The sequence below is a fragment of the Leuciscus leuciscus genome, assembly GCF_965113295.1.
Source record: "Leuciscus leuciscus genome assembly, chromosome: 2".
NCBI lineage: Eukaryota > Metazoa > Chordata > Actinopteri > Cypriniformes > Leuciscidae > Leuciscus > Leuciscus leuciscus.
Window position 1 is genome coordinate 66,478,740 of NC_138726.1, and position 25,506 is coordinate 66,504,245.

The following is a 25,506-nucleotide window of genomic DNA, read 5'->3' on the forward strand; positions in this document are numbered from 1 at the left end:
CCTATGCTGGTGGAATGATCTCCCCACCGGCATCCGGAATGCAGAATCCATGACAACATTCAAAAAAGAGCTGAAAACTCTTCTCTTCCGTGAGCACTTAACCTCATAAAAAAAAAAAAAAAAAAAAATTATATATATATATCTTTTTTTTTTTTTTTTTTTTTTTTTTTTTTTTTGTGTAAATTCTCGCTTATCGGGCTTATGCTACTCTGAAAAATGCCTGAACTTCGTATTTTGAGCACTTCTTGCGTTGTTTTTTTCCTCTTCACGATGACTTGCTTAATTTAGTCCCAATTTGTAAGTCGCTTTGGACAAAAGCGTCTGCTAAATTACTAAATGTAAATGTAATGTAAACTCAACTCAGGTGCAGCACAAGACAAGAACTGAAAGTTCAGATATAAGGAGGTTATAACACCTGGAGGGTTAGGGTTTAAACCTGGTTATAACTCTGTTAGCTTCTCCATTGGTCTGATGGCCATCGCTGGACGGATGATTTGGGATTAGAAGCGATGGACAGCTGGGTGCCTTTAGAGCCCATCGTTCCGCCTTCTCCATCTTCTCCATCTCCATGTTATTATCTGAAATTGCAGAACAGCCAAATCATATAGAAAGTCATTATGAGAACATCACAGGCAGCACATAAAGAGTCCATTTACATCAATTACTGTGAGCAGAAGTCAATGACGCGTCCCTGGCGTAAAACACACGCACAGTTCTGTTTGATGGGATTGAAAGTGCACATGGACAGCAGCCAAAACACAACACACAGCTGGGAGAGGACGATCACGCAGGTCAAAGGTCAGCTTTTTCTCCACACCGTCAGCTGTAGTGAGCGAATGGACTGTCATACGAGAGAGAGACAGAAATCTCACTTTTATTCTCTCTTTTTTTAATCAATAATTTACTTACAACTTAATCAAATATAATAATATACAAATAAACATAAATATACACATAACATATATACACTCATTCAAAAAAATAAAATAAAACATTACATCACGTATACAATAATTACCTCATAGTACATTAATTTATAAAATTCCATTTTCCAGTTAACATAAAACATCATTCAAACTATTAAAAGTAAGTTCAAAAGTACCAAGATCTCCAACCATTGTATAAATATGTGAAATCAACTGTAAGCCAGGCTGTATCTGTCGCTGTTGTGTAGTAGGACGTCTACATTAGAATTAAGAGTGATCTGTTATCAGATGTAACTGTCTAAGTTGTGTATTTCAGAAATGTACATATACAAATCACGCAGTTAGCTAACAATGTATTCATCTAAACACTGTATTATTTTAAGGCAGAAACAGTGAGGTCATTGAAGTAATGAATACATGTTTGCTAACAACTGTTTAGGATATATACAGAAATGTAGCAAGTGGTGTGCTTGGTATTTATGTTTCAAGTGGTTTCCCCACAGTCTCAAAAATTATTAATAATCATACACTGTTTGACTGTGCCTGGTTTCTCCCAAGGTTTTTTCTCCATTCTGTCACTGATGGAGTTCCCTTTCAAGGGAACTCCCGTTGCGTCGAAAAGCTGACGCTATGGGAACGCTTTGCGTGATGACGTCTTGAAGCACATGTAAAATCAGTCCAATGGTGTGGCGGAACGTCAGAGGCGGGTGACGTCACGTACCAGGAAGCTATAAAAGCCGGCCCGAAACAGAAAACGGAAGCTTTCTGAGTCTTCAGTTGCGCTCTGTGTTGAATCTGTCCTTGTTATTTGGTGTTGTCTGTCTATATTATATATATATATTCAGTATGGCGAGCAAGCAGCAGTTTAGAGTGTGTGTCCATCCCTGCCCGCGTTATTTAACGGGAGGTGATACTCACACTCTTTGTGTTGTTTGTTTGGGTGAGGAGCATGCCCAGTCAGCACTCGAGGGTGGTGACTGTGTGCATTGCGACGCGCTTCCATTGCGTTCGCTCCGATCCCGCTTGGCTCGGTTCACGATCGCGATCCCGCGATCGTGATCCGATCCCGATCGCGTTCCCCAGGGCTCGGGTCCCGCCGCTGCCGAGGCACGGCGGCAATCACAGACCTGGGGTTCGCAAATGGATCTATCAGTGGATGTTGAGACGGGCTCTGCCTTATCTCAACATCCTTCTGATAGATCCAGTGCCTCTCATCAGGGTGTGGAAGCACGCGCTGCGGTTTCTTCCCCCCCGATGGAGGCACCAATACTGCAACTGTCCAGCTCTGAGGAGTTGGATGTTGTGAGTATTGAAGCTGAGTCTGAGGATTCGCCACCTCAGTCTCATGCGTTTGAGGAACTGCTCGATGTTATTACTAGAGCAGTTGACAGACTATCTATTGAGTGGCCAGAGGATAGGCAGGACGTTCGTTCGAAAAGTAAGCTCGACGAACGCTTCCTGCCATCTCGTACACAGCCTCAGCGAAGAAGCCTTCCGTTTTTCCCCGATCTCCACACCGAGGTGTCGAAATCGTGGGGAAAACCGGTTTCATACAGAGTGTACGCACCACAAACATCCCACTATTCTTCCATTCACAAATATAAAGAATATGGTTATGGGGAGATGCCGAAGGTGGAGGAGACGCTTGCGAGCTATCTCTCTCCAGCAACGGCATCTTCCCTGAAAGCTCCTTCACTTCCCTCTAAGCCAGTAAAATTCACATCATCTCTGGTTCATAAATCGTATGCAGCCGCTGGTCAAGCTGCAGCGTGTCTGCATACGATGTCTATTATGCAAGCCTATCAGGCAGAATTATTGGGGGATTTAGAGGAGGGCGGGGGAATTGGTCCTGACACAGTGGCTGAACTACGCAGAGCCACAGATCTGTCTCTCAGGGCCACCAAGGAGACCGCTAAATCAATCGGGCGGTCTATGGCAGCCCTGGTGGCCACTGAGAGGCATCTGTGGCTCAATTTGAGCGATATAAAAGAGAAAGAAAAGCACGTTCTCTTAGATGCTCCGGTTTCCACTGTTGGTTTATTTGGTGATGCAGTAAACAGTGCGGTAGCTAAATCTCAGGAAGCTGCTAAACAGGCAGCTGCATTACAAAAACTTCTCCCCCGCCGTTCTTTCATTGAGGCTGCTGAGCGGGAGCAGCCTCACTCCTCTAAAAAGAGCGCTGAACATCGTGCCACTCAAAAACAGAGTGTGTCCTCTCGTGCTCCCCCACAAAAATCTCGGGGACACGGAGGGCGCTCTCAAACCCAGCAGTCTTCGAGGGGTAAAACGGATCTGCGGACCGTTATTACCGCCAAGAAGGCTGCTGGGAAAAAGTCCTGATGTCTGAGGGCTCAGGACAAATGAGGGTAGTCCCCCCGAAGCAGAGCGGTTAACACCTCTTTTCACGGTGCCCGTCTCTCTTCGGTGCCCTCAGGGGACCGTTCTGCCAACCCTGCCACCTCTGGTGTTACAGGGCGCAGCGGTCTCCGGCGAGCACATATCTCAAGGTCCACCCGGAAACGTAGTGGCCTCGGGATGCCCGCCCCCTCTGAGGAGGGTGCTAGAGCAGTCTGTTTGGTCGTTCCCTGCCGGTGCGCCGTTACAGGGCGACGAACCGACTACTCAACAGCAGGAGAAAAATATGGTGCCGTCTCTCTTCGGTGCCCTCAGGGGACCGTTCTGCCAACCCTGCCGCCTCCGGTGTTACAGGGCGCAGCGGTCTCCGGCGAGCACATATCTCAAGGTCCACCCGGAAACGTAGTGGCCTCGGGATGCCCGCCCCCTCTGAGGAGGGTGCTGGAGCAGTCTGTTTGGTCGTTCCCTGCCGGTGCGCCGTTACAGGGCGACGAACCGACTACTCAACAGCAACAAAATCCAGAAACCAGTCTCGAGAGACTGGTACCTCTAGTAGAATCTTTGACAGCGTGGAAGCTACTGTCAAATGTTTCTCGTTGGGTCCTGCAGACCGTGGAAAAAGGGTATTAGATACAATTCTATTAACGCCCACCGCAGTTTATGGGGGTCCTGCCCACAGTGGTGGGCCCCGAGCAGGTTCTGGTTATGGAACAGGAAGTAAACACTCTGTTAGAGAAAGGGGCCATAGAATATGTACCCCCCTCCAATAGGGAAACCGGGTTTTACAACCGGTACTTCATAGTTCCAAAAAAGGACGGGGGATTGCGTCCCATTTTAGATCTTCGAGTTCTGTACGAGTACATGCAGCTCAAGTTCAAAATGTTAACCTTGAGACAAATCGTGCCACAGATCAGGTCCGAGGACTGGTTTGTCACGATAGACCTCAAGGACGCATATTTCCATCCGTCCGTGTCATTGGGAGTTCCTGAGGTTTGCTTTCGGGGGCAAAGCATACCAATATCGAGTTCTTCCATTCGGCCTAGCTTTATCACCCCGCACTTTCACCAAATGCGTGGATGCAGCTCTGGCGCCTCTGCGCCTCCGGGGTATTCGCATCACGAACTACATCGACGATTGGTTGATTTTAGCTCAGTCGCATTAGATGGCGGTTCAACATCGAGATGTTGTTCTCGCCCATATGAAAGAGTTGGGGTTACGGCTGAACGCCAAGAAGAGTGTGCTTTCTCCATTTTAGAGGACCACTTTTTTAGGCGTGGTTTGGGATTCAGTGTCGATGCAGGCGCGCCTGTCATCGCCACGCTTCGATTCCATCCTGGCAGCTGTGAGAAGTGTAAAGCTAGGCCAGCTACTCACTGTCAAACAGTTCCAGAGACTGTTGGGTCTCATGGCAGCAGCTTCCAACGGGATACCTTTTGGACTGCTGCACATGAGGCCCCTGCAGTGGTGGCTCAGGACCAGAGGGTTTTTCCCCGAGGGGCAACCCATTTCGCACAATCAAGGTCACGCGGTGATGCCTACGTGCCTTGGTTATGTGGAAGAAACCTTGGTTCCTGTCCCAGGGCCCAGTGCTGGGAGCTCCTTGTCGTCGCAAACTGCTAACGACGGATGCTTCCCTCACGGGTTGGGGAGCGATCCTGAGGGTCGCTCATCTCAAGGTCTGTGGGAAGACCATCATCGTTCCTGGCATTCTATAGCCTAGAGATGTTAGCTGTCTTCCGGGCTCTGAGGAGCTTTATCACAGGTCTCAGGGGACACCATGTGTAGTACATACGGACAACACGTCGGTAGTCGCCTATATCAAGGGGGTTTGCGCTGGCATGCCATATCCTCTTGTGGTCCCAGGGGAAGTTGCTGTCACTCAAGGCAGCCTACATCCCCGGGGTCCAGAATATAGGAGCAGACACTCTGTCGAGACAGGGGCCGAGGCCCGGGGAATGGTGGCTCCACCCCCGAGGTGGTGGAGCTGATATGGAAATTATAAGTGGATCTGTTTGCGTCTCGAGAGACGTCTCACTGTCCACTTTGGTTCTCCTTCACGCATCCAGCTCCTCTGGGACTGGATGCTATGGTACAGACGTGGCCGAGGCTACGTCTGTACGCCTTTCCCCCAGTTGCTCTGCTCCCGGGAGTTCTGGAAAGAGTTCGCAGGGACCGGGTTTGCCTGCTTTTTATAGCCCCGCGCTGGCCGGGCAGAGTATGGTTTCCCGATCTTGTGTCCCTCCTCGACGGGCATCCTCTGGAGTTACCCGTCAGGAGGGACCTTCTGTCCCAGGCAGAGGGCTCGATATTTCACCCTCGGCCAGAACTGTGGAACCTGTGGGCTTGGCCTCTGAGGGGGCCCAGCTCATAGAGTCAGGTCTCTCAACCGAGGTTGTTGAGACCATTCTACAGTCCAGAGCTCCCTCCACGAGGAAACTTTATGCCCTGAAGTGGAGAGTATTCACTTCTTGGTGTAGTGACCGTCGGTTGGACCCAGTCCACTGCCCAGTTGGTACAGTGCTGGAGTTCCTGCAGGAACGGTTCACTGCAGGTCTGACCCCGTCCACTTTAAAGGTCTATGTGGCGGCCATAGGTGCTTACCACAGTCCTTTGGGTGGAATGTCTGTGGGGAAAGACCCCTTGGTATCTCGTTTCCTTCGTGGCACTTGGAGGTCCTCCTCCCTTTCGAAATCGGACCAGGAGGCGAATAATTTGCTTTGCCCTGTTCGGGCGTTAGACGCGTATGTCCACAGAGCTGCCCTGTGGCGTAAAAGTGACTTTTGCTCCCCTAACAAGGGAGGTCCAGTGTCTAAGCAAAGGATGAGCAAGTGGGTGGTTGAGACTATCTCACTGGCTTATGAGGCGGCTGGACAGCCTTCTCCTTTGGCTGTCCGGTCGCTCTCTACTAGGAGTATGGCGGCCTCTAAGGCCCTTATATCAGGAGTATCGTTACAGGACGTCTGTGATGCGGCAGGCTGGTCCTCACCGCACACCTTCGTCAGGTTCTACTCTCTGGATTTAGACTCTACTCTAGGGTCTCATGTTTTGTCTTCTTAGTGCTGCTCACATGATTACACACAGGACAGACATTTGTAGCTATGGAGGCGTTGGTATAGACGTTCCCATAGCGTCAGCTTTTCGACGCAACGGGAGTTCCCTTGAAAGGGAACGCCTCGGTTACGACTGTAACCTCGGTTCCCTGAAGAGGGAACGAGCGTTGCGTCGCCTTGCCATATCTCCTTCATGCCTGTCAGCGCGACTTCAGACTTTACGAAGCTTTCGTTTTCTGTTTCGGGCCGGCTTTTATAGCTTCCTGGTACGTGACGTCACCCGCCTCTGACGTTCCGCCACACCATTGGACTGATTTTACATGTGCTTCAAGACGTCATCACGCAAAGCGTTCCCATAGCGTCAGCTTTTCGACGCAACGCTCGTTCCCTCTTCAGGGAACCGAGGTTACAGTCGTAACCGAGGCGTTTTGGCTCCTTCACTGTCGCCTTTGGCTTTTGTCTTGCTTAGTTGGGAACATGTAATGTTCAACAATATTATTGATCTCCTGCATTGACACCAATATAGGAGAACTGAACTGAGCTGGACAATGACATCACGGTTTTCTCCAGAGCGGCTATATATATAAATTAACTAAATTAATAACTTTCTTACAACAAAATTAACCATCACTGAACTTACTTAAGCTGGACTGTGACACTATTTTCCTCTAGAAACAAAATTTGTTGCATTCTTTTCCTGTTATCTCTGTAAAGCTGCTTTGAAAGGAAGCAAAATCCTAACACTACTGTAGTCAAACAAACACACACACGCACGCACGCACGCACGCACGCACGCACACACACACACACACACACACACACACACACACACACACAGACAAAAAATGTGTGTACAATAATTGTTTGTGATTTTCTTTTTCAACCAAGCCTCGAACACAAACACCTGTGATAAACTGTGTGTGTGTGTGTGTGTGTGTGTGTGTGTGTGTGTGTGTGTGTGTGTGTGTGTGTGTGTGTGTGTGTGTGTGATGGCATGAAGGACAGACAGACAGACAGACAGTTTCATCTTAGTCCGTCTGCCTCTCCATCCATCCATCGCTCTGTTTTTGTCTGTCGTTTGTGATGTGTCGTTTTGTCCCACAACACGACAGCCAGATAGGAAACGTATCAGTGATCCAGCAGACAGATGCTGTGTGTGTGTGTGTGTGTGTGTGTGTGTGTGTGTGTGTGTGTGTGTGTGTGTGTGTGTGTGTGTGTGTGTGTGTGTGTGTGTGTTGAAGATGCTGTCAGCCACTACACAGACTGCCTGCCCTCTCAGGTGAGAAGTGTGTGTGTGTGTGTGTCTGTGTCTCATCCTGTTTTTCTACATAGTAAAGCTCTCTCTCTGCTCTCCTGCACTGCAACGCCTGTTAAACACACACGGTTCTACTCATCCGACATATTTTAACCAAGAATGTGAAAGTTGGAATTAAATAAAGTTGCCTGAGTCTGAACGGCCGGCGCTCCTGTGTAAGAGAGTAAATTGTCGAGCACTTATCTTCACGAGAACGAGAGAGATATCAGCGAGAGCCGAGGGGCTTTTCAACGAAAGCGCCGTCACACAGTTTTTCCCCGACACTGAATAAAAAATTGGGTTTGAAATTTCACATTTGCAAACCAAAGAAGAAAAAGCCCATTAGAAAGGCAACAAAATCCTGCCTTCTGATATAGTGCGTATGAAATATGAAATACTCCCAGCGCAGACTCCCAGAACGGCCTGTGAGAGCTTTAATAATTTCCAGATCTTCACAGAATGTTCTGTGCTGCAGTTAGAGAGCTTGTACGGCTGGAGGACTCGTGGAAATGTCATCATGCTGAATATTTCAACAAGAGGAAAGATCTTAAAATAATAGGACATTTTCTCTGGAGTTAGACAGTACCGACTCAAGACGAATTCCTCAAACCGGATCTCGTGTGACCTGGATATAGAAACACAGAAAAGTGTGTGAGTGTGTGTGTGTAAGTGTGTGTATGTAAAAAAAAAAAAAAAAGAGCCACTTAATGCCAATTTTCCTGCTGAAAAATCCAGTGTTTCTGTTCTCCAGCACAAGGTTTGTGTAGCATGGGACAATGATCTGCTGGTCTTCAGCTACACCAGCTCTAACCAGCTCCTGAGCAGGAACCGTCATACGTGTGCAACTGACCTGAGCAGGAACCGTCATACATGTGCGACTGACAGCAGGAACCGTAATACGTGTGCGACTGACAGCAGGAACCGTAATACGTGTGTGACTGACCTGAACAGGAACCGCCATATGTGTGACTGACAGCAGGAACCGTCATACGTGTGCGACTGACAACAAGGACCGTCATACGTGTGCGACAGACAGCAGGAACCGTCATACGTGTGCGACAGACATCAGGAACCGTCATCCGTGTGCGACAGACAGCAGGAACCGTCATACGTGTGCGACTGACAGCAGGGACCGTCATACGTGTGCGACAGACAGCAGGAACCGTCATACGTGTGCGACTGACAGCAGGGACCGTCATACGTGTGCGACTGACAGCAGGAACTGTCATACGTGTGCGACTGACAGCAGGAACTGCCATACATGTGCAACTGACCTGAACAGGAACTGCCACACGTGTGACTGACAGCAGGAACTAAGGATGGGTACCGAAACCCGGTATTAAACGGGCCCCGGTGCTGAATTTTGAAAGACCGCTGGATCGTTAAGCTCGGACGTTATCGGTTCTGCTGTCGGTACTGGAGAAATTATGAAAGTAGCCTACACGTGCTATTTATTATTGCTATTAAGAAATTATTATCTTGCGAATATATATTGAACCATTTGTCTGTGATGCATTTTTGCTAAAAAGAGAGAGAGAGAGAGAGTGTGTGTGTGTGTGTGTGTGTGTGTGTGTGTGTGTGTGTGTGTGTGTGTGTGTGTGTGTGTGTGAGAGAGCGAGAGCGAGCGATCTTTCACGCAAAGCCACGGAGCGCGCAACACAACAGCCCTGCTTAATGAGTGACGATGAGGACAGAACATTCAAAAGGTTACACTTTAGATCTTTGATATTAAACTAATTTTATCTTAGATTTAGATTTTGGCTTCCAATGATTATAAAAAAGAAGATATTTGAGGTGTAACCATTAAAAACTAATAACTAAGCCACATTCTCTCCAGCGCAACTTCCTTCCCTTCACAGAGCGATGCGCTGTCATTTCTCCCTAAAACCCAAAAGTAACGTCAGAATCTGCACGATCGGTGATTGTTGTAAAATGTAGTCTATACTGTTGCTAAACTGCGGGACGCGTTTGATAATAAAAGGCTATTAAAAGTACCAAAATTGACGCAATAGACGCTGTTCCAAAATGCGGCGCACGCTCCGAAACACACCGCAACGAGACAAGCAACGTATATTTTGGGCTTCGTGTGCGCATCTAAACGATCAAATACACAAATATGTCAAAATGGCCGTCTTGGAGATTCACTTAAACAGTTTATTCACTTAAATACAGTTTATGTCTTAAATCAGCGTAAATAGTTGGGAGAAAATATGAGGCTTAATAATGATTAGATCTGCATTTGGTCTTAAAGAGGTAGCAGTCTAATAATCCTGCTGACGATTGCACCATTAATGTGAATCAAATAACAAAAGGCAAAGAGAAAATCAGTCACAGCTCTTGAATGATATAAGCTTTAATCTATCTATGATAAACTATGCAGTGTTATTTTACATCTGACTTTATTAGATGTATTTTTAACCCATATTACTCCTGAACAGTAATGTCAGTGGACATTACTGAAATTAAAGCACTGGGTATATAATTTGTATATTTGTTTTAGGATATTTTGTATATTTGGATATTTTGGGGATATTTTGGGGATATTTAATTTAATTTTATCAATCAATAAATTCCTCTTGAAACAAACTTTGTTGTATTATTTTAATTTAATACTGTGAAGCTGCTTTGATACAATCTGTATTGTGAAAAGCGCTATACAAATAAACTTGACTTGACTTGACTTGACTTTTATTGTATACTTTTTTTTTGTTTGACCATGTGTTTGTACTTTGTTTTTGGCGTCCTGTCTGTCTATATAAAACACAAAAGCCTGCACCCTTCAGCATAACATACATGTTTTATTTGTTGTGTTAAAGCATTGCTTTTTCTTTTGCTATAGATATTTATTTTACATTTCAAAATATAAAGCAATATTAATTATGTTCTAAATAATTTTTCCCCCTTTTTTTAATATAACAAAAAGAACCGATAAGAATACCGTTAAAGTACCGGATCGATAAGGAGTATCGGTAAGAGTAGTAATACCGTTAAAACCTTAACGATACCCATCCCTAGCAGGAACCATCATACGTGTGCGACTGACCTGAGCAGGAACCGGCATACGTGTGCGACTGAGCAGCAGGAACTGTCATACGTGTGCGACTGACAGCAGGAGCTGTCATATGTGTGCGACTGACCTGCGCGGGAACCGTCATACGTGTGCGACTGACCTGAGCAGGAACCGTCATACGTGTGCGACTGACCTGAGCAGGAACCGTCATACGTGTGCGACTGACCTGCACGGGAACCGTCATACGTGTGCGACTGACCTGAGCAGGAACCGTCATACGTGTGCGACTGACCTGCGCGGGAACCGTCATACGTGTGCGACTGACCTGCGCGGGAACCGTCATACGTGTGCGACTGACCTGAGCAGGAACCGTCATACGTGTGCGACTGACCTGCACGGGAACCGTCATACGTGTGCGACTGACCTGAGCAGGAACCGTCATACGTGTGCGACTGACCTGCGCGGGAACCGTCATACGTGTGCGACTGACCTGCGCGGGAACCGTCATACGTGTGCGACTGACCTGCGCGGGAACCGTCATACGTGTGCGACTGACCTGAACAGGAACCGTCATGCATGTGCGACTGACAGCAGGATCTGTCATACGTGTGCGACTGACCTTCGCGGGAACTGTCATACATGTGCGACTGACCTGCGCGGGAACCGTCATATGTGTGCGACTGACCTGAGCAGGAACCGTCATATGTGTGCGACTGACCTGAACAGGAACCGTCATACGTGTGCAACTGACAGCAGGAACTGTCATACGTGTGCGACTGACCTGTGTGGAAACCGTAATACGTGTGCGACTGACAGCAGGAATCGTCATACGTGTGCGACTGACAGCAGGGACCGTCATACGTGTGACTGACAGCAGGAACCGTCATACGTGTGCGACTGACAGCAGGAACTGTCATTCGTATGCGACTGACCTGCGCAGGAACCACCACACGTGTGACTGACAGCAGGAACCGTAATACGTGTGCGACTCACAGCAGGAACCGTCATACGTGTGACTGACAGCAGGAACCGTCATACGTGTGCGACTGACAGCAGGAACTGTCATTCGTGTGCGACTGACCTGTGCGGGAACCGTAATACGTGTGCGACTGACAGCAGGAATCGTCATACGTGTGCGACTGACAGCAGGGACCGTCATACATGTGACTGACAGCAGGAACCGTCATACGTGTGCAACTGACAGCAGGAACTGTCATACGTGTGCGACTGACCTGAACAGGAACCGTCATACGTGTGCGACTGACCTGAGCAGGAACCGTCATACGTGTGCGACTGACCTGTGCGGGAACCGTCATACGTGTGCGACTGACCTGAGCAGGAACCGTCATACGTGTGCGACTGACCTGCACGGGAACCGTCATACGTGTGCGACTGACCTGAGCAGGAACCGTCATACGTGTGCGACTGACCTGCGCGGGAACCGTCATACGTGTGCGACTGACCTGCGCGGGAACCGTCATACGTGTGCGACTGACCTGCGCGGGAACCGTCATACGTGTGCGACTGACCTGAACAGGAACCGTCATGCATGTGCGACTGACAGCAGGATCTGTCATACGTGTGCGACTGACCTGAACAGGAACCGTCATGCATGTGCGACTGACAGCAGGATCTGTCATACGTGTGCGACTGACCTTCGCGGGAACTGTCATACATGTGCGACTGACCTGCGCGGGAACCGTCATATGTGTGCGACTGACCTGAGCAGGAACCGTCATATGTGTGCGACTGACCTGAACAGGAACCGTCATACGTGTGCAACTGACAGCAGGAACTGTCATACGTGTGCGACTGACCTGTGTGGAAACCGTAATACGTGTGCGACTGACAGCAGGAATCGTCATACGTGTGCGACTGACAGCAGGGACCGTCATACGTGTGACTGACAGCAGGAACCGTCATACGTGTGCGACTGACAGCAGGAACTGTCATTCGTATGCAACTGACCTGCGCAGGAACCACCACACGTGTGACTGACAGCAGGAACCGTAATACGTGTGCGACTCACAGCAGGAACCGTCATACGTGTGACTGACAGCAGGAACCGTCATACGTGTGCGACTGACAGCAGGAACTGTCATTCGTGTGCGACTGACCTGTGCGGGAACCGTAATACGTGTGCGACTGACAGCAGGAATTGTCATACGTGTGCGACTGACAGCAGGAATCGTCATACGTGTGCGACTGACAGCAGGGACCGTCATACATGTGACTGACAGCAGGAACCGTCATACGTGTGCAACTGACAGCAGGAACTGTCATACGTGTGCGACTGACCTGAACAGGAACCGTCATACGTGTGCGACTGACAGCAGGAACTGTCATTCGTGTGCGACTGACCTGCATGGATTTCCTTCCGCTGCTTTACAGTGGCATTTATTTGTGAATCGCTTTCTGTGCATTTGTAAATTACTCACAAGCTGATCGATTGCTCCTGTCTGCCTTGCTGCTGGTTTGTGTCTGAATGCTCCGCATAGCTTTGAATCTCTATTTACTATCATTCCTTGTTGTTTATATTGCTAAATATAACTTACTCATCAACATATATTAGATATTGTCTAATATTGCCTATCACATAAATCTGACATCACTAGCTTTTATCTAAATTGTTGCCGCTAGAACAACACGCTAGTATCTCGCTAGCTTGTTAACCTGCCATCTGTGCATGCTGTCTCGTGCGCGCTCGCGCCTTTTATGAGTCCATCTAACAACAGTGGTGAGTAATGTCTTCTCCTGTTATTGTTACTTGCGTTTTGTGTCATATGTATATTATAGCCTTCTCTGTCAGCGGTGAGGACTACATGTGATAAATATGATAAACGTTGCCCTGCACGCATAATAAACAAACTACAGCTGGTCCAAAACGCAGCAGCTAGAGTTTTTACTAGAACCAGGAAGTATGACCATATTAGCCCAGTTCTGTCAACACTGCATTGGCTCCCTTTTAAACATGGTATACATTTTTAAATATTGTACTTGAGCGAGCTCTTAACGCATTATAGTCCTTCACGTCTATTGCGATCTCAAAATTCTGGCCAGTTGATAATACCTAGAATATCAAAATCGACTGCTGGCGGTAGATCCTTCTCCTATTTAGCACCACAACTCTGGAACAGTCTTCCTACTATTGTCCGGGAAGCAGACACACTCTGTCAGTTTAAATCTAGCCTAAAATCACATCTCTTTAACCTAGCATACATATAGAAAATTATACATTCCTATTATTCAAATTAGTTAAATGATTATTAGGCTGCATAAATTAGGTCAGCCGGAACCAGGACCACTTCCTATAACACCCGATGTACTCGTTACATCATAAGAAGAATGGCATCTATGCTAATGTTAGTCTTTCTGCTTAAAGCAGCACTCAGTAAGACTGGAAATTTCTGTGCTGTTTTCTCGCAGGTTTCTCTCTCGAGCTCCCCCTACAGTTTCGGAGTATATATATATGAGAAAACTGTCGTAAACTTGTTGTCAACTCTCCCCCCTCCCATCTCGCTCAGGCCATGTGCATTTGTTTTCAGAGAAGCCGGCGAACAAACGGAGCCATGTCCACTGAGGTATGTATGATTCTCAGAACAATATCATATAAATGTTGAGATAGTGTATATTTGTATAGTGGAGATATTGTATATTTTTATAGTGTTGCCAAACGTAATCAGTAACATTATGGCGAAAAACAATACTATAAGAAATATTTCCGCTATTTATTTATTTTTAGTTTAGCCTATAGCTATAGCTACTTAGATTATGCATTATCGGTGATCCGAGTTGTCCATCATAACGATTGACCAAACAAAGTCAAACACGTAGCCTAGTTTGTTTATTTATTTTGCAAGAATACGTGTACTATGGTAAGGCTGCAATTTATTCGTTCATAACGTTTTGTTTGAAATGTCATAATAAAAGTGGTTCATTATTTGATATTGCAGGGTTCAACTTCAACTGCCTCGTCCGAGTTTGCTGCAAAGGCAATAGGTACTATTGTAAAACCCAAAACTCCTAGGAGGAGATATCAGATGGGAGTGAAAGGCGCAAGATCTAAGGATCTTGACCAAGATAACCAGAGGAGGATGAAGGAGCTGCAGGAGCGGCGCATGGCTGAAATGAAGGTTGGTTTATTACCAGACAAGAAAGTAATAATTCAGATACACTACATATTTCAATAAACATTTTCCAATAAAAAAAAAATATATTTTTTTTTAGGAAAAACTTCATTATCTAGAGATTGGACAAAAAGAAAAAATGCTTGAGAAGATTTTGAACAGGACCCCAGGAATTTTATTTGATGTAATGTCATTAATGGAGGTACCCCCACATCCTGATCCAGTCCCAGACCCAGCGGCTCTCCACTGGTGCACTTGCCAAAATTGCAGGGAGATGGACACAGATATTGAAAGAGTGTGCTGTCGCCAATCCCTGCAACATTGCATTAGTCAGATGGCATACATGCAATATTACATTTTGGATGAAGGTGTGTTGCGGCTGGCCCGAGCTGCATGGAATGACATTTTTGCACTTTTGGACAACCCGGAGCCCGGACTCGAACAGAGACAATTCCGACATGCAGCCTATAGACAGTTTGTTTTGTGGCAGCATGGTCGCCTGGGTGTGGGCAATAGGGTGGTTATACCAAGTTGCTGTGTGTGGAAGATCAGGGACACATTTCCTGATCCCAGGGCCCACTACACTGGCTACAGGGTGCGCCGCTTAGAGTAATTATAATAATTTAGATTGATTATATTGCCATTATTGTAAATAGTTATATTTTCATCCATTTTAAATAAATATGTTTGCCTCAACTTTGTTGTGTTTCAGTTATTCAATTACACACTTTTTTTTATAAAATATATTTATTATAATAAATTACAAGAATCAAACATATAATTGCCAGTGCTGCATGACATATTTTCATCTATAAATTTCTGTATAGAAGATTGCAGTTCCGTTAGTATTGTGGGTTTTCGGACACTATGTTTCCTCTCACTATGTGTCCTCTTACAAGTTCGTGAGTGGGTGGTGGCTGTACTGAAGCAAGAAGACCCAGCCGTCTTGGGTCGTCAGGCCTAATTGAAACATTTCTGGGAAGGCAGAATGGCTCTCTGTATGTCTGGGATGTAGAAGTATTGTTTTTTTTCCTTCACTGTGTACACCCCCCAAGTCTTTGATTTTTTATTGTACGACCGCCGATACCTGTAGATAAAAGAAGCCTATAATATGAATTATTTATAAAAAGATTGTTAACAAAAGACAGGTTTTATATATATATAAGTTACAACTTACATCTTGTGTCCCTCCCGATTGCGTGCTGGCAGCCGTCGGTTATGCATGTTGTAGTCGATAGCTGCAAGCAAAGTCCGGGTCTTGTAAACAAAAGGCGTGTATGACATGCGCTTTGCGGTTCTGGAAGCTTTCCAGGTCTGATGTGGTCCTGTGTGGGAAATAGACAAAAAAAAAAAAACCACATGAATAACCATCCAATCTGCACATAAAATAAGGCTATTTTGACTGTAGATGCTTACCCGAAGTTTATGAACTTCTTCACCTGTGTCAACCACCTTTTCTCCAGCACGATGGCGGTTAGTGCCTTGTGAGCCGCAGAACGCCTCGGTTACGACTGTAACCTCGGTTCCCTGAAGAGGGAACGAGCGTTGCGTCGAAACTGACGCTATGGGAACGCTTTGCGTGATGACGTCTTGAAGCACATGTAAAATCAGTCCAATGGTGTGGCGGAACGTCAGAGGCGGGTGACGTCACGTACCAGGAAGCTATAAAAGCCGGCCCGAAACAGAAAACGAAAGCTTCGTAAAGTCTGAAGTCGCGCTGACAGGCATGAAGGAGATATGGCAAGGCGACGCAACGCTCGTTCCCTCTTCAGGGAACCGAGGTTACAGTCGTAACCGAGGCGTTCCCTTTCAAGGGAACTCCCGTTGCGTCGAAACTGACGCTATGGGAACGTCTATACCAACGCCTCCATAGCTACAAATGTCTGTCCTGTGTGTAATCATGTGAGCAGCACTAAGAAGACAAAACATGAGACCCTGGAGTAGAGTCTAAATCCAGAGAGTAGAACCTGACGAAGGTGTGCGGTGAGGACCAGCCTGCCGCATCACAGACGTCCTGTAACGATACTCCTGATATAAGGGCCTTAGAGGCCGCCATACTCCTAGTAGAGAGCGACCGGACAGCCCAAGGAGAAGGCTGTCCAGCCGCCTCATAAGCCAGTGAGATAGTCTCAACCACCCACTTGCTCATCCTTTGCTTAGACACTGGATCTCCCTTGTTAGGGGAGCAAAAGTCACTTTTACGCCACAGGGCAGCTCTGTGGACATACGCGTCTAACGCCCGAACAGGGCAAAGCAAATTATTCGCCTCCTGGTCCGATTTCGAAAGGGAGGAGGACCTCCAAGTGCCACGAGGGAAACGAGATACCAAAGGGTCTTTCCCCACAGACATTCCACCCAAAGGACTGTGGTAAGCACCTACGGCCGCCACATAAACCTTTAAAGTGGACGGGGTCAGACCTGCAGTGAACCGGTCCTGCAGGAACTCCAGAACTGTACCAATTGGGTAGTTGACTGGATCCAACCGACGGTCACTACACAAAGAGGTGAATACTCTTCAGTTCAGGGCATAAAGTTTCCTCGTGGAGGGAGCTTGGACTGTAGAATGGTCTCAACAACCTCAGTTGAGAGACCTGACTCTATGAGCTGGGCCCCCTCAGAGGCCAAGCCCACAGGTTCCACAGTTCTGGGCGGGGGTGAAATATTGAGCCCCCTGCTTGGGACAGAAGGTCCCTCCTGACGGGTAGCTCCAGAGGATGCCCGTCGAGGAGGGACACAAGATCGGGAAACCATACTCTGCCCGGCCAGCGCGGGGCTATAAAAAGCAGGCAAACCCGGTCCCTGCGAACTCTTTCCAGAACTCCCGGGAGCAGAGCAACTGGGGGAAAGGCGTACAGACGTAGCCTCGGCCACGTCTGTACCATAGCATCCAGTCCCAGAGGAGCTGGATGCGTGAAGGAGAACCAAAGTGGACAGTGAGACGTCTCTGAAGACGCAAACAGATCCACTTATAATTTCCATATCATACCATGGGCACCATACAGGCACCATACCATGTGCCTGTATCTTTCTCTATTGCTGTTCTATTACATGATAGAAAGTCTAAGGCCTTCAATAGCCGTACAGCAAACCCAACTAATCTGGTGCCTATTACACGTCAAACTAATATTGCTGTGGGGAAAAGTAAGTCTGTTAAGTTAGCTCTTTTAAACATTCGCTCACTTAAAAATAAATCACTTCTAGTCAACGACTTAATAACCACAAACAACCTGGATTTTATGCTTCTAAATGAAACCTGGCTAGAAGACAGCTGCAGTGCAACAATCCTCAATGAAACATCCCCTCCTAACTTTACTTTTATGAGTGTCTGCAGAGCTGTTAAGAGAGGTGGGGGTCTAGCTGCTCTTTTTAAAGATATCTATCAATGTAAGCAAATATCATTTGGGAATTACTTGTCTTTCGAATATCTGGGTATTGTGTTAAAAGGTGCTCCACGCATTTTACTTTTCATTATTTACAGGCCTCCAAAATATTCTCCAGCCTTTGCTGAGGAATTTACAGAACTGTTATCAACAATTACCTCAGAGTTTGACTGTTTTGCCATTGCTGGAGATTTTAACATCCATATAGATAATGCAGAAAACAATATGGCCAAAGAAATCAAAACTGTTTTAAAAACTTTTGATCTGACTCAGCATGTACATGGACCCACACACAATCGTGGACACACTTTAGATTTACTTATCAGTAAGGGTCTAAACATTTCATCGATTGTTATTAAGGATGTAGCACTGTCTGATCATTTCTGTATTTTCTTTGATATATTGATCTCTCCTGCCACTGAAGCTAGATCTGTGTCTGTCAAGAAGAGATGCTTAAATGAGAACACTAGTGTCCTATTTATGAAGGCTATATCTTTAACACCAAGCATATCTGCAGACTCTGTTGATTTTCTCCTTGATTCTTTTAACTCAAAAGTTAAAGGTGTAATTGATGATATTGCTCCTGTGAAAGTCAGGAAGAAGAGTGGCAGACAAAAGGCACCTTGGAGAAACTCAACAGCAGTGCAAAATATGAAAAGACAATGCAGAAAAGCAGAGCGCATGTGGCGGAAGACAAAACTTGTAGTCCATTATAACATCTATAAAGACAGCCTTCATGCTTTTAATATGGAACTAGGCAAAGCTAGACAGACTTTCTTCTCAAATATTATAAACAGTAATTTAAACAACACACGCACTCTTTTTGCTACTGTAGAGAGACTGACAAACCCCCCAAGCCAGATTCCCAGTGAAATGCTCTCAGACAGCAAGTGCCGTGAGTTTGCTTCTTTCTTCTCTGAGAAAATCAATAATATCAGAAAGGTGATCAGCACATCCTTGACTTGCGCTGGGGTCAGACAGATCAAACCACCTGAGAAAGTGGTTACTATGTCTGATTTCAAAGAAATTGATGGCAAAATTTTGGAAGAAACCGTACAACACCTTAAAACATCAACATGCGCTCTTGACACACTTCCCACATCGTTTTTCAAAAGTGTGTTAAACAGTTTAGAAGCAGATCTTCTAGAAGTGGTAAATGCTTCACTTCTCTCTGGGAGTTTTCCAAACTCCCTAAAAACTGCAGTTGTCAAGCCCCTCCTGAAAAAGAGCAATCTGGATAAGACCATATTAAGCAACTATAGACCAATCTCAAATCTTCCTTTCATAGGTAAGATCATTGAAAAAGTTGTCTTCAATCAGCTGAACAAATTCTTATGCTCGAATGGATACTTTGACAATTTTCAATCTGGTTTCCGACCGCACCACAGCACAGAGACAGCGCTCATAAAGATAATAAACGATATTCGCTTAAATACTGACTCAGGCAAATTATCAGTGCTGGTACTACTCGACCTCAGTGCTGCATTTGACACTGTCGATCACAACATACTTCTGGACAGGCTGGAAAACTGGGTGGGGCTTTCTGGGATAGCCCTAAAATGGTTCAGGTCATACTTAGATGGGAGAGGTTATTATGTGAGTATAGGAGACCATAAGTCTGAGTGGACATCCATGACATGCGGAGTCCCTCAAGGCTCAATTCTTGCGCCACTCCTGTTTAACCTGTATATGCTCCCAATGAGCCAAATAATGAGAAAGAACCAAATCTCTTACCACAGCTATGCAGACGACACACAGCTCTACTTAGCCCTATCGCCCAACGATTACAGCCCCATTGACTCCCTGTGCCAATGCATTGATGAAGTCAACAGTTGGATGTGTCAAAACTTTCTTCAGTTAAACAAAGACAAAACTGAAGTCATTGCGTTTGGAAACAAAGATGAAGTTCTCAAGGTGAACGCATACCTTCACTCTAGGGGTCAAACAACCAAAAATCAAGTCAGGAATCTTGGTGTGACACTAGAGTCAGAGCTTAGTTTCAGTAGTCATGTCAAAGCAATAACTAAATCAGCATACTATCATCTGAAAAATATTGCAAGAATTAGATGCTTTGTTTCCAGGCAAGACTTAGAGAAACTTGTGCATGCTTTCATCACCAGCAGGGTGGATTATTGTAATGGACTCCTCACTGGCCTTCCCAAAAAGACCATAAGACAGTTGCAGCTCATACAGAACGCTGCCGCCAGGATTCTGAGCAGAACCAGAAAATATGAACATATCACACCAGTCCTCAGGTCTTTACACTGGCTCCCAGTTAAACTTAGGATTGATTTTAAAGTATTATTACTGGTATATAAATCATTCAATGGCCTAGGACCTCAATACATTGCAGATATGCTCACTGAATATAAACCCAACAGATCACTCAGATCATTAGGATCATATCAGCTAGAAATACCAAGGGTTCACTCTAAGCATGGCGAGTCTGCTTTTAGCTATTATGCCAGCCGCAGCTGGAACCAGCTTCCAGAAGAGATCAGATGTGCTCCTACTGTAGTCACATTCAAATCCAGACTCAAAACACATCTGTTTAACTATGCATTTACTGAATGAGCACTGTGCCAATGTTCGTCCGACTGTTTGTACTGTATTTTATTTTTTATTTTTCTAAACTGTTTTAATTATTCTTATTTCTTTTTATCATTTTAATTTCTTCTATGTAAAGCACTTTGAATTGCCATTGTGTATGAAATGTGCTATATAAATAAACTTGCCTTGCCTTGCCTTGCCTATCAGCTCCACCACCTCGGGGGTGGAGCCACCATTCCCCGGGCCTCGGCCCCTGTCTCGACAGAGTGTCTGCTCCTATATTCTGGACCCCGGGGATGTAGGCTGCCTTGAGTGACAGCAACTTCCCCTGGGACCACAAGAGGATATGGCATGCCAGCGCAAACCCCCTTGATATAGGCGACTACCGACGTGTTGTCCGTATGTACTAACACATGGTGTCCCCTGAGACCTGTGATAAAGCTCCTCAGAGCCCGGAAGACAGCTAACATCTCTAGGCTATAGAATGCCAGGAACGATGATGGTCTTCCCACAGACCTTGAGATGAGCGACCCTCAGGATCGCTCCCCAACCCGTGAGGGAAGCATCCGTCGTTAGCAGTTTGCGACGACAAGGAGCTCCCAGCACTGGGCCCTGGGACAGGAACCAAGGTTTCCTCCACATAACCAAAGCACGTAGGCATCACCGCGTGACCTTGATTGTGCGAAATGGGTTGCCCCTCGGGGAAAAACCCTCTGGTCCTGAGCCACCACTGCAGGGGCCTCATGTGCAGCAGTCCAAAAGGTATCCCGTTGGAAGCTGCTGCCATGAGACCCAACAGTCTCTGGAACTGTTTGACAGTGAGTAGCTGGCCTAGCTTTACACTTCTCACAGCTGCCAGGATGGAATCGAAGCGTGGCGATGACAGGCGCGCCTGCATCGACACTGAATCCCAAACCACGCCTAAAAAAGTGGTCCTCTAAAATGGAGAAAGCACACTCTTCTTGGCGTTCAGCCGTAACCCCAACTCTTTCATATGGGCGAGAACAACATCTCGATGTTGAACCGCCATCTAATGCGACTGAGCTAAAAACAACCAATCGTCGATGTAGTTCGTGATGCGAATACCCCGGAGGCGCAGAGGCGCCAGAGCTGCATCCACGCATTTGGTGAAAGTACGGGGTGATAAAGCCAGGCCGAATGGAAGAACTCGATATTGGTATGCTTTGCCCCCGAAAGCAAACCTCAGGAACTTCCAATGACACGGACGGATGGAAATATGCGTCCTTGAGGTCTATCGTGACAAACCAGTCCTCGGACCTGATCTGTGGCACGATTTGTCTCAAGGTTAACATTTTGAACTTGAGCTGCATGGCTGACTCGTACAGAACTCGAAGAATCCCCCGTCCTTTTTTGGAACTATGAAGTACCGGCTGTAAAACCCGGTTTCCCTGTTGGAGGGGGGTACATATTCTATGGCCCCTTTCTCTAACAGAGTGTTTACTTCCTGTTCCATAACCAGAACCTGCTCGGGGCCCACCACTGTGGGCAGGACCCCCATAAACCGCGGTGGGCGTTAATAGAATTGTATCTAATACCCTTTTTCCACGGTCTGCAGGACCCAACGAGAAACATTTGACAGTAGCTTCCACGCTGTCAAAGATTCTACTAGAGGTACCAGTCTCTCGAGACTGGTTTCTGGATTTTGTTGCTGTTGAGTAGTCGGTTCGTCGCCCTGTAACGGCGCACCGGCAGGGAACGACCAAACAGACTGCTCCAGCACCCTCCTCAGAGGGGGCGGGCATCCCGAGGCCACTACGTTTCCGGGTGGACCTTGAGATATGTGCTCGCCGGAGACCGCTGCGCCCTGTAACACCGGAGGCGGCAGGGTTGGCAGAACGGTCCCCTGAGGGCACCGAAGAGAGACGGCACCGTATTTTTCTCCTGCTGTTGAGTAGTCGGTTCGTCGCCCTGTAACGGCACACCGGCAGGGAACGACCAAACAGACTGCTCTAGCACCCTCCTCAGAGGGGGCGGGCATCCCGAGGCCACTACGTTTCCGGGTGGACCTTGAGATATGTGCTCGCCGGAGACCGCTGCGCCCTGTAACACCAGAGGTGGCAGGGTTGGCAGAACGGTCCCCTGAGGGCACCGAAGAGAGACGGGCACCGTGAAAAGAGGTGTTATCCGCTCTGCTTCGGGGGGACTACCCTCATTTGTCCTGAGCCCTCAGACATCAGGACTTTTTCCCAGCAGCCTTCTTGGCTGTAATAACGGTCCGCAGATCCGTTTTACCCCTCGAAGACTGCTGGGTTTGAGAGCGCCCTCCGTGTCCCCGAGATTTTTGTGGGGGAACACGAGAGGACACACTCTGTTTTTGAGTGGCACGATGTTCAGCGCTCTTTTTAGAGGAGTGAGGCTGCTCCCGCTCAGCAGCCTCAATGAAAGAACGGCGGGGGAGAAGTTTTTGTAATGCAGCTGCCTGTTTAGCAGCTTCCTGAGATTTAGCTACCGCACTGTTTACTGCATCACCAAATAAACCAACAGTGGAAACCGGAGCATCTAAGAGAACGTGCTTTTCTTTCTCTTTTATATCGCTCAAATTGAGCCACAGATGCCTCTCAGTGGCCACCAGGGCTGCCATAGACCGCCCGATTGATTTAGCGGTCTCCTTGGTGGCCCTGAGAGACAGATCTGTGGCTCTGCGTAGTTCAGCCACTGTGTCAGGACCAATTCCCCCGCCCTCCTCTAAATCCCCCAATAATTCTGCCTGATAGGCTTGCATAATAGACATCGTATGCAGACACGCTGCAGCTTGACCAGCGGCTGCATACGATTTATGAACCAGAGATGATGTGAATTTTACTGGCTTAGAGGGAAGTGAAGGAGCTTTCAGGGAAGATGCCGTTGCTGGAGAGAGATAGCTCGCAAGCGTCTCCTCCACCTTCGGCATCTCCCCATAACCATATTCTTTATATTTGTGAATGGAAGAATAGTGGGATGTTTGTGGTGCATACACTCTGTATGAAACCGGTTTTCCCCACGATTTCGACACCTCGGTGTGGAGATCGGGGAAAAACGGAAGGCTTCTTCGCTGAGGCTGTGTACGAGATGGCAGGAAGCGTTCGTCGAGCTTACTTTTCGAACGAACGTCCTGCCTATCCTCTGGCCACTCAATAGATAATCTGTGAACTGCTCTCGTGACAACATCGAGCAATTCCTCAAAAGCGTGAGACTGAGGTGGCGAATCCTCAGACTCAGCTTCAATACTAACAACGTCCAACTCCTCAGAGCTGGACAATTGCAGTATTGGTGCCTCCATCGGGGGGGAAGAAACCGCAGCGCGTGCTTCCACACCCTGATGAGAGGCACTGGATCTATCAGAAGGATGTTGAGATAAGGCAGAGCCCGTCTCAACATCCACTGATAAATCCATTTGTGAACCCCAGGTCTGAGATCGACGCCGTGCCTCGGCAGCGGCGGGACCCAAGCCCTGGGGAACGTGATCGGGATTGAACCGAGCCAAGCGGGATCGGAGCGTACGCAATGGAAGCGCCTCGCAATGCACACAGTCACCACCCTCGAGTGCTGACTGGGCATGCTCCTCACCCAAACAAACAACACAAAGAGTGTGAGTATCACCTCCCGTTAAATAACGCGGGCAGGGATGGACACACACTCTAAACTGCTGCTTGCTCGCCATACTGAATATATATATATATATATAATATAGACAGACAACACCAAATAACAAGGACAGATTCAACACAGAGCGCAACTGAAGACTCAGAAAGCTTTCGTTTTCTGTTTCGGGCCGGCTTTTATAGCTTCCTGGTACGTGACGTCACCCGCCTCTGACGTTCCGCCACACCATTGGACTGATTTTACATGTGCTTCAAGACGTCATCACGCAAAGCGTTCCCATAGCGTCAGTTTCGACGCAACGGGAGTTCCCTTGAAAGGGAACCTGTATTCACACCACATCATTAGGAGTAAAATGACTGTATCCTTACAGGGCACTATATCCTAAATATTCATTGTCTGTTTGATATTACCTGCAATGATCCAGGGCTTATTCTCACTGCCCTCTTCAAGAGGTTCATGCTCACAAAAGCCACTTGCCCACGAATGCTCGTTGCTTACATGGTGTAGCACACCAACCCACATCATCTGTACAAAAGGAATACAAATTATGCAGGCACAAACTATATGAGTCAATATGACAAAATAAATTCAAATAACATACCTTGAAATGCTCTTCGTTTGCGGCTTGTTTGCTGCAATACCAGAAGTGATTTACAATGTCTTTAATCCACACCAGAATTCCTGATTGGTTCTTTATTGATCCAGCCTGATTAAAATAACAATGTAAATATTTAACTTTAAAACATATGTCTTATATCATGTTATGTCTATACCATGATTAGGACAAACCAACATGTTGAAGGTTAATCACGGTATACATTTTTTGGGGGGGATATAAGCTTACCCGTCGAAGTTTCTTGCTTAAACTTTTAGCAGCATGCCAAATATCCAGTGAATGGTGGATACCCCAAGCCTTGTATTTCCCACGCTCTGGATCTTTAAAAAACAAAAAAACAATAACAGTTTACAACTTATGTATGATGCAAATCTGTTCTGCATATAATAGTAATAAGTCATACTAAGTTCTTACTCAGCAAGGCAGTGATCTGTGAGTGGGCATCAGTGACCACTTCTTTTATTTTTATTTCTGTAAGCAGTGCATCCATAGTCCTTACAAAACACTCCTTCTCCATGATTACAGAATTCCGGTGGGTCTCACGTTTGTCAACAGAGACAATGTGCACAATGTCTCTGGAATCCTGTTCAATGGT

The 25,506-nt window shown here is 46.8% G+C and overlaps 1 long non-coding RNA gene across 1 annotated transcript in view; it reads right to left on the reverse strand.

Moving 5' to 3' along the window:
- The window catches only part of LOC309492666, a 56,042-nt gene that overhangs the window by 11,715 nt on the left and 18,821 nt on the right, over positions 1 to 25,506 (reverse strand). The window contains exon 2 of the long non-coding RNA XR_014203640.1: positions 437 to 578. This is a non-coding gene — a long non-coding RNA (uncharacterized lncRNA). The remainder of the gene's footprint in view (positions 1 to 436; positions 579 to 25,506) is intronic.